The following is a 10,240-nucleotide window of genomic DNA, read 5'->3' as shown; positions in this document are numbered from 1 at the left end:
AAAAAATATTTTATGTTTCTTGTTTGAGTCTAGTGTCTAATTTTAAGTTTGGTGTCAATTGCATTCTTCTAATTTTTGAAAATTACAAGCATTATGTTCTTCATTGATCTTCAAGTTATTCTTGATGATTTCCTTGCTCTGATCTTTAAATTCTCTTGTTTTGTGTCCTTTGTTGTTTCTCATATGCATTTTCAAATTGTTATAGTCATTAGTATACAAACTTCTAAGTTTGGTGTCTTGCATGCATTGTTGATTTAATCTTAGTTTTCCATGATTAGTTGCATTTTGATTATTTCTCATCATTAAAAATTCAAAAAATTTTTAAAATTGTGTCTTTTCAAGTCAATAATACAGAGAATTGAAAATTCAGAACATGCAGCAGAGGAATTACAGAGAAAAAGCTAGGCGTTCAAAACGCCCAGTGAAGAAGGAAAACTGGCGTTTAAACGCCAGTCAGGGTACCTGGCTGCGCGTTTAACGCCAGGATGGCACAAGAGGAAAGATTTTGTTTTTAATTCAAATCTTTTTCAAATTTTCATAATTTTTCAAAATAAAATTTTTTCAAATCATATCTTTTCAAAATCAATTTCTTTCCATTTTTTTTCATTTTCGAAAATCCTTGCTACAATTAATGATTTAATTCAAAATTTTCAAGTTGTTACTTGCCTATTAAGAAAGGATCAAATTTTAAATTCTAGAATCATGTCTTTTAATTTCTTGTTAGTCAAGTAATCAACTTTAATTTTAAAACTTTCTTTTTTTTTAATTTGATTTTCAATCATATCTTCTCAATCATATCTTCTCAATCACATCTTTTTCAAAATAATTTTCAATCATATCTTTTTTATTTCTAATTTCAAAATCTTTTTCAAAATCAATTAACTATTACCTCAATTTCAATTTTTGAAAATCATCAACCATTTTTTTAAAATTTCTTTTAATTATTTCAAAATCTTTTTAATTTGTTTTCGAAAATTCTTCCCCTCTTCTCACATCCTTCTATTTAAGGACTAACACTCATCCACTATCAGCAATTTGGACTCTCTCTCTATAAGTTCAAATTCTCTCCTCTCTACCTCCTCCTTCTATTCTTCTTTTCCTCTAACACCTCAAGGAATCTCTATACTGTGACATAGAGGATTCCATACTTTCCTCTTCTCTCTTTCATATGAGCAGGAGTAAGGACAAGGGCATTCTTGTTGAAGCTGATCCTGAACCTGAAAGGACCTTGAAGAGAAAGCTAAGAGAAAATAAAGTATAACTCTCTGTAGAGGACCTAACAGAAATTTTCAAACAAGAAGAAGTCATGGCAGCCGAAAATAACAACAATGCCAACAACGCAAGGAAGGTGCTTGGTGACTTTACTGCACCTACTCCCGACTTCTATAGGAGAAGCATCTCTATCCCTGCCATTGGAGCAAACAACTTTGAGCTTAAGCCTCAATTAGTTTCTCTAATGCAACAGAATTGCAAGTTTTATGGACTTTCATTAGAAGATCATCATCAGTTCTTAGCTGAATTCTTGCAAATCTGTGATACTGTTAAGACCAATGGGGTTGACCCTGAGGTCTACAGACTTATGCTCTTCCCTTTTGCTGTAAGAGACAGAGCTAGGACATGGTTGGACTCAGAACCTAAAGAAAGCCTGAACTCTTGGGAAAAGCTAGTCAATGCCTTCTTGGTAAAGTTCTTTCCACCTCAAAAATTGAGTAAGCTTAGAGTGGAAGTCCAAACCTTCAGACAGAAGGAAGGTAAATCCCTCTATGAAGCTTGGAAAAGATACAAGCAATTGATTAGAAGGTGTCCTTCTGACATGCTTTCAGAATAGAGCATCATAGGTATCTTCTATGATGGTCTGTCTGAACTGTCCAAGATGTCATTGGACAGCTCTACTAGAGGATCTTTTCATCTGAAGAAGACGCCTGCAGAAGCTCAGGAACTCATAAAAATGGTTGCAAATAACCAATTCATGTACACTTCTGAAAGGAATTCTGTGAATAATGGGACAAATCAGAAGAAAGGAGTTCTTGAAATTGATACTCTGAATGCCATATTGGCTCAGAACAAAATATTGACTCAGCAAGTCAATATGATTTCTCAGAGTCTGTCTGGCATGCAAGCAGCAACAGGCAGTACTAAAGAAGTCTCATCTAAAGAAGAATCTTATGATCCTGAGAACCCAGCAATAGAAGAGGTAAATTACATGGGAGAACCATATGGAAACACCTATAATCCTTCATGGAGAAATCATCCAAATCTCTCATGGAAGGACCAACAGAGGCCTCAACAAGGCTTCAACAACAGTAATGGTGGAAGAAATAAGTTTAGTAATAGCAAGCCTTTTTCATCATCTTCTCAGCAACAGACAGAGAATTCTAAGCAGAGCCACTCTGACTTAGCAACTGTAGTCTCTGATCTAATTAAAACCACTCAAAGTTTCATGACTGAAACAAGATCCTCCATTAGAAATTTGGAGGCATAAGTGGGTCAGCTGAGTAAGAAAGTTACTGAACTCCCTCCTAGTACTCTCCCAAGCAATATAGAAGAGAACTCAAAGAGAGAATGCAAGGCCATAAACACGTCCCACATGGCCGAATGCATAGAGGAGGGAAAGGCAGTGATTTCCACTGAGGAAGACCTCAATGGACGTCCACTGGCCTCCAAGGAGTTCCCTAATGAGGGACCATGGGAATCTGAGGCTCACACTGAGACCATAGAGATTCCATTGAATTTACTTCTGCCATTCATGAGCTCTGATGAGTATTTTTCCTCTGAAGAGGATGAAGATATTACTGAAGAGCAAGTTGCTAAGTACCTTGGAGCAATCATGAAGTCAAGAAAACAGGCTTATGGACTTGTAGAGGATGTCTTAGTAAAGGTTGAAGGCTTTTACATCCCTGTTGATTTCATAATCCTAGACACTGGAAAGTGTATGGATGAATCCATCATCCTTGGCAGACCCTTCCTAGCCACATCAAAAGCTGTGATTGATGTTGACAGAGGAGAATTGGTCCTTCAAGTGAATGAGGACTCCCTTGTGTTTAAGGCTCAAGGATCTCCCTCTATAACCATGGAGAGGAAGCATGAAAAGCTTCTCTCAATGCAGAGTCAAATAGAGCCCTCACATTCAAACTCTAAGTTTGGTGTTGGGAGGCCATCATTATGCTCTGAGTATCTGTAAGACTCCATGAGAGCTCACTGTCAAGCTAGTGACACTAAAGAAGCGCTTATTGGGAGGCAACCCAATTTTATTTAATCATATCTATTTATTTTCCATTGCTATTTTATGTTTTCTGTAGGTTGATGATCATGTGAAGTCACAAAAACAACTGAAAAAGCAAAAATAGAATGAAAAACAGTATTAAAAATAGCACACCCTGGAGGAGAAGCTTGCTGGCGTTTAAACGCCAGTAAGGGTAACAGAATGGGCGTTAAACGCCCAGTCTGGCACCATTCTAGGTGTTTAACGCCAGAAATGGGCACCATACTGGCATTTAACGCCAGAAAGGGGCACAAAGCTGGCGTTTAACACCAGAAAAGGGGCATAGAGCTGGCGTTTAAATGCCAGAAAGGGGAGAAAAGCTGGCATTAAACGCCAGAAATCGGCAGGAACTTGGCGTTTAACGCCAGGATTGGCAATCAAAGGGGCGTTTACATGCCAACATGGTGTAGGGATAAGAAATCCTTGACACCTCAGGATCTGTGGACCCCACAGGATCCCCACCTACCCCACCTCTCTCTCTTCTTCACACCTTCCCAAAACACCCTTCCCCAAATACCCTTTACCAATCACCTCAATACCACTTCCCCAAAAACCCCTCACCTATCAAATCCTACCCTCTTCTCCATAATCTCTTCACCAATCCACATCCATCCATCATAAAACCCCATCTCACCATTCAAATTCAAACCACTTTCCCTCCCAAACCCACCCGTACATGGCCGAACCTTAACCCCCTCCATCTCCTCCATTTTCTTCTTCTACTCTCTTCTTTCTTCTTTTGCTCGAGGACGAGTAAACCTTCTAAGTTTGGTGTGGTAAAAGCATTGCTTTTTATTTTTCCATAACCATTTATGGCACCAAAGGCCGGAGAAACCTCTAGAAAGAGGAAAGGGAAGGCAAAAGCTTCCACCTCCGAGTCATGGGAGATGGAGAGATTCATCCAAGGGTGCATCAAGACCACTTCTATGAAGTTGTGGCCAAGAAGAAGGTGATCCCCGAGGTCCCTTTCAAGCTCAAAAAGGGTGAATATCCGGAGATCCGACATGAGATTTGAAGAAGAGGTTGGGAAATTCTCACCAACCCCATTCAACAAAGTCAGGATCTTAATGGTTCAAGAGTTCTATGCCAATGCATGGATCACCAAGAACCATGATCAAAGTATGAACCCGGACCCTAAGAATTGGCTTACAATGGTTCGGGAGAAATGCTTAGATTTCAGTCCGGAAAATGTAAGGTTAGCATTCAACTTGCCCATGATGCAAGGAGATGCACGCCCCTACACTAGAAGGGTCAACTTTGATCAAAGATTGGACCAAGTCCTCATAGACATTTGTGAAGAGAACGCTCAATGGAAGAGAGATTCAAGAGAGAAGCCAGTTCAACTAAGAAGGCATGACCTCAAGCCTGTGGCTAGGGGATGGTTGGAGTTCATCCAACACTCAATCATTCCCACTAGCAACCGGTCTGAAGTTACTATAGACCGGGCTATCATGATCCATAGCATCATGATTGGAGAGGAAGTAGAAGTTCATGAGGTTATATCCCTAGAACTCTACAAGGTGGCGGACAAGTCCTCTACTTTGGCAAGGTTAGCCTTCCCTCATCTCATTTGTCACCTCTGCAATTCGGCTGGAATTGACATAAAGGAAGACATCCTCATTGATGAGGACAAGCCCATCACTAAGAAAAGGATGGAGCAAACAAGAGATCCCACTCATGGGCAAGAGCAAGAGGAAATTCCTCATCATGAAATCCCTGAGATGCCTCAAGGGATGCATTTTCCTCCACAAAAGTATTGGGAGCAAATCAACACCTCCCTAGGAGAATTAAGTTCCAATATGGGATAACTAAGGGTGGAGCACCAAGAGCATTCCATCCTCCTCCATGAAATTAGAGAAGACCAAAGAGTCATGAGGGAGGAGCAACAAAGGCAAGGAAGAGACATTGAGAAGCTCAAGCACTCCATAAGATCTTCAAGAGGAAGAACAAGCCGCCATCACTAAGGTGGACCCGTTCTTTTATTTTCTTGTTCTTATTTTTTCTATTTTTCGAATCATATGCTTTATGTTTTATCTATGTTTGTGTCTTTACTACGTGATCATTAGTGTCTTAGTGTCTATACCTTAAAGTTATGAATGTCCTATGAATCCATCACCTTTCTTAAATGAAAAATATTTTTAATTGCAAAAGAAAAAGAATACATGAATTTTGAATTTTAAAATAGTTTAATTATTTGATGTGGTGGCAATACTTTTTATTTTCTGAATGAATGCTTGAACAGTGCATATTTTTGAATTTGTTGTTTATGAGTGTTAAAATTGTTGGCTCTTGAAAGAATGATGAAAAAAGAGAAATATTATTGATAATCTGAAAAATCATAAAAAATTGATTCTTGAAGCAAGAAAAAGCAGTGAAAAGCTTGCGGAAAAAAAAGGGCGAAAAAAATAGAAGAAAAAGAAAAAAGAAGAAAAAGCAAGCAGAAAAAGCCAATAGCCCTTTAAACCAAAAGGCAAGGTTAATAAAAAGGATCCAAGGCTTTGAGCATCAGTGGATAGGAGGGCCTAAAGGAATAAAATCCTGGCCTAAGTGGCTAAACCAAGTTGTCCCTAACCATGTGCTTGTAGCGTGAAGGTGTCAAGTGAAAAGCTTGAGACTGAGGGGTTAAAGTCGTGGTCCAAAGCAAAAAGAGTGTGCTTAAGAGCTCTGGACATCTCTAATTGGGGACTCTAGCAAAGCTGAGTCACAATCTGAAAAGGTTCACCCAGTTATGTGTCTGTGGCATTTATGTATCCGGTGGTAATACTGGAAAACAAAGTGCTTAGGGCCACGGCCAAGACTCATAAAGTAACTGTGTTCAAGAATCAACATACTGAACTAGGAGAATCAATAACACTATCTAAATTCTGAGTTCCTATAGATGCCAATCATTCTAAACTTCAAAGGATAAAGTGAGATGCCAAAACTGTTCAGAAGCAAAAAGCTAATAGCCCTGCTCATCTAATTAAGCCTGATCTTCATAGATGTTTTTGGAATTCATTGTATATTCTCTTCTTTTTATCCTATTTGATTTTTAGTTGCTTGGGGACAAGCAACAATTTAAGTTTGGTGTTGTGATGAGTGGATAATTTATACGCTTTTTGGCATTGTTTTTAGGTAGTTTTTAGTATGTTTTAGTTAGTTTTTATTATATTTTTATTAGTTTTTAAATAAAAATTATATTTCTGGATTTTACTATGAGTTTGTGTGTTTTTCTGTAATTTTAGGTATTTTCTGGCTGAAATTGAGGGACCTGAGCAAAAATCTGGTTCAGAGGCTGAAAAAGGACTGCAGATGCTGTTGGATTCTGACCTCTCTGCACTCGAAGTGGATTTTCTAGAGCTACAGAAGCCCAATTGGCGCACTCTCAATTGAGTTGGAAAGTAGACATCCTGGGCTTTTCAGTAATATATAATAATCCATAGTTTTCTCAAGATTTGATGGCCCAAACTGGTGTTCCAAGTCAGCATAAAAATTTTGGCGTCAAAACGCCAGAAGTGGCATAAAAGCTGGAGTTAAATGCCCAAACTGGCACCAAAGCTGGTGTTTAACTCCAAGAAAAGTCTCTACACGTGGAAGCTTCAATGCTCAGCCCAAGCACACACCAAGTGGGCCCGAAAGTGGATTTCTGCATCATTTACTTATTTCTGTAAACCCTAGGCTACTAGTTCTCTATAAATAGGACCTTTTGCTATTGTATTTTCGTCTTGGTCATTCTGGTTCCCCCTCTGGGGCCAAAACCAATGAACACCATTATCACTTTTGTATTTTCAACGGTGGAGTTTCTACACACCATAGATTAAGGTGTGGAGCTCTGCTGTTCCTCATGAATTAATGCAAAGTACTATTATTTTTCTATTCAACTCAAGCCTATTTCTTCTCTAAGATATACACTCGTTCTTCAACCTGATAAATGTGATGATCTGTGACACTCATCATCATTTTCACCTATGAACGCATGCCTGACAACCACTTCCATTCTACTTGCAATAGCTTGAGTGCATATCTCTTAGCCTCCTGGTTCATGACACATGGTTGCCTCGCCTGACAACCGAGCCTTCCATTCCGTGAGATCAGAGTCTTTGTGGTATAGACTAGAATCAATTGGCAGCATTCATGAGATCCGGAAAGTCTAAACCTTGTCTGTGGTATTCCGAGTAGGATCTGGGAAGGGATGACTGTGATGAGCTTCAAACTCGCGAGTGTTGGGCGTAGTGACAGACGCAAAAGGATCAATGGATCCTATTCCAACATGATCGAGAACCAACAGCTGATTAGCCGTGCAGTGACAGTGCATTTGGACCATTTTCACTGAGAGGACGGGAGGTAGCCATTGACAACGGTGAAACCCAACATAAGCTTGCCATGGAAAGGAGTATGAATGATTGGAAGAAGGCAATAGGAAAGCAGAGGTTCAGAAGGAACAAAGCATCTTCATACGCTTATCTGAAATTCTCACCAATGAATTACATAAGTATCTCTATCCTATTTTATGTTTTATTCATCTTTTAATTATCAATTCTCCATAACCATTTGAATCTGCCTGACTGAGATTTACAAGATGACCATAGCTTGCTTCAAGCCGACAATCTCCGTGGGATCGACCCTTACTCACGTAAGGTTTATTACTTGGACGACCCAGTGCACTTGCTGGTTAGTTGTGCGGAGTTGTGACAAAGAGTTGAGATTACAATTGTGCGTACCAAGTTGTTGGCGCCATATATGATCACAATTTCGTGCACCAGATATCATCACTGGATCATCATGTGCAGGAACGATACCTTGCCCATCTTCTTTAGTAAATGAGATGGTTGGGAGGTCGGGAGCTTCGCCCCCGACCTGGTAGACTTCCTTCAAGTGCCTCTTGCAAGATGACTTTGTGAGGCCGCCTCCACCGAATCCTCCCAAGATTATATGTATATGTCTTTCCGGAGTCTGAGGTGGTGGGTCTCTTCAGTCATCGTAATCTCGCTTTCTTTTCCCATAATGGTCCGACCTTTCCATGAGATATCTGTCCAGCCAACCTTCTCTGGCCAGCTTTTCTATGATATTTTTGAGGTCGTAACAATCATTTGTTGAGTGACCATATAGCTTATGGTACTCACAGTAGTCGCCACGACTCCCCCCTTTTTATTTTTGATGGGTCTAGGGGGAGGTAGTCTTTCAGTATGACAAATTTCTCTGTAGACATCAACTAGGGAAACTCGTAGAGGAGTATAGGAGTGGTATCTCCTGGGCCTCTCAGGGCCGACCTCCTCTTTTTTCTTGGGCTCTCTCTCTTTCTCTTTTGATGAGTGAGAGTGCCCAGGTTGCTAGCCTGGTTCTCAAAGTCTGGCATTTTCCTCCATGTTGATGTACTTCTCAACTCTCTCCTGTACATTACTTAGGGAGGTCGGATGCCTTTTCGAGATGGACTGGGAGAAGGGACCTTCTCAAAGTCCATTAACTAGGCCCATAATCACTGCATCTGTGGGTAGGTCTTGAATCTTCAAGCACGCTTTATTGAACCTCTCCATGTAGTCCCTCAAAAGTTCCCCGACCTCCTGTTTTACTCCCAAGATGCTTTGTGCGTGCTTTACTTTGTCCTTCTGGATGGAGAATAGCATCAGAAACTTTCGTGAGAGGTCGTCGAAACTGGTGACCGACCTCGGGGAAAGACTATCGAACCACTTCATCGCTGCTTTCGTCAAGGTTGTCGGGAAAGCCTTGCAGCGAGTGGCATCAGAGGCGTTGGCCAGATACATCCGACTTTTGAAATTGCTCAAATGATGTTTTGGATCGGTGGTTCCATCGTAGAGGTCCATATCAGGGCTTTTAAAGTTCCTTGGAACTTTTGCCCTCATAATGTCCTTGCTAAACGGGTCTTCTTCTCCCAATGGAGAATCTTCTCGGTCGCTACGGGAGCTTCGACTTTTAAGAGCAAACTCCAACTTTAAGAGCTTTTCTTCTAGCTCTTTTCGCTGCTCAATCTCGTTCCTCAAGTTTCTCTCTGCCTCTCGCTGTTGTTCCAGCTCTTGTTCCAACTGTTCCAGACGCCCTTGATGGCCGTGGAACAATCCCATGAAATCAGCTACGTGGGGTTGTCCCTCCTTTCCTGACTCGCGCCCTTCAGAGGAGTTTGCCTTCGGGTTTTTCAATCCTGAGATGCCTTCTTTATGCTGATTGGTCACCCCTTGGTGAGTGTCGATATCCTCATTGTTGTTTCCAACATCCTAATTTTCCTGCTCAGAATCGGACGCTGTGTGGCCATCTTCGTGCGAGTCATCCGCCATTACTGGTTGATCTCTCGGGTCTCCGGTAACGGCGCCAATGTTACGATGGGTAACCGGAGATTAGTGGACTGGACTCGTTGGATTGGCCCAATCGTCTGAAGGAGGGAGTCTCTGACTAAGTTTACGTTTGGGAGCCTCCGTCCGACTTGTGTGTATGAAGGAATAGGGGGTGGTACCTGCAAAGACACTCCGATGCCTAAGTCAGCAAAAGGGGCTAAGTAGGTTTTAGGAGTATTGGGACTTAGAGATACCTGAGGGGTGTCAGTGTGTTTATAATGTTGAACCAATAACCACCGTTGGAGTAGTTCCACCTTTTAAGGAGGATAACCGTCCCTTTATCTTAGGGGATTTGAGATATGGCTCCTGGAAGTGGGTTGAGAGATTTTAGGGGCAGTTACTTAATTTGAATAAGTGTTATCTGCCAGCTAACCTTCAGTCCCGACTTCCTTGGAGTGAAGTCTGTGTTGAATCCAACCTCTCTGGAGGAGGTCGGTTATGCGGGGAGGCCAGGCTATGGACTGGGCCTTTTTATCTTATTTGGACCTAGGCCTTAGTGTTGGGTCAGGATATGAACAGTTACATTAAAAAGTTTTATGAACGAAAATTACGTTGACTCTATAGTAATATCTTAGATAATTGAAATAAAAAAATATTAGAGAATTATTAAAATTTATTATTTTTTATTATTAATTAATTATTAATATTTAAA

The sequence above is a fragment of the Arachis ipaensis genome, chromosome B08, assembly GCF_000816755.2.
Source record: "Arachis ipaensis cultivar K30076 chromosome B08, Araip1.1, whole genome shotgun sequence".
Lineage (NCBI taxonomy): Eukaryota > Viridiplantae > Streptophyta > Magnoliopsida > Fabales > Fabaceae > Arachis > Arachis ipaensis.
This window is presented reverse-complemented; position numbering follows the sequence as displayed.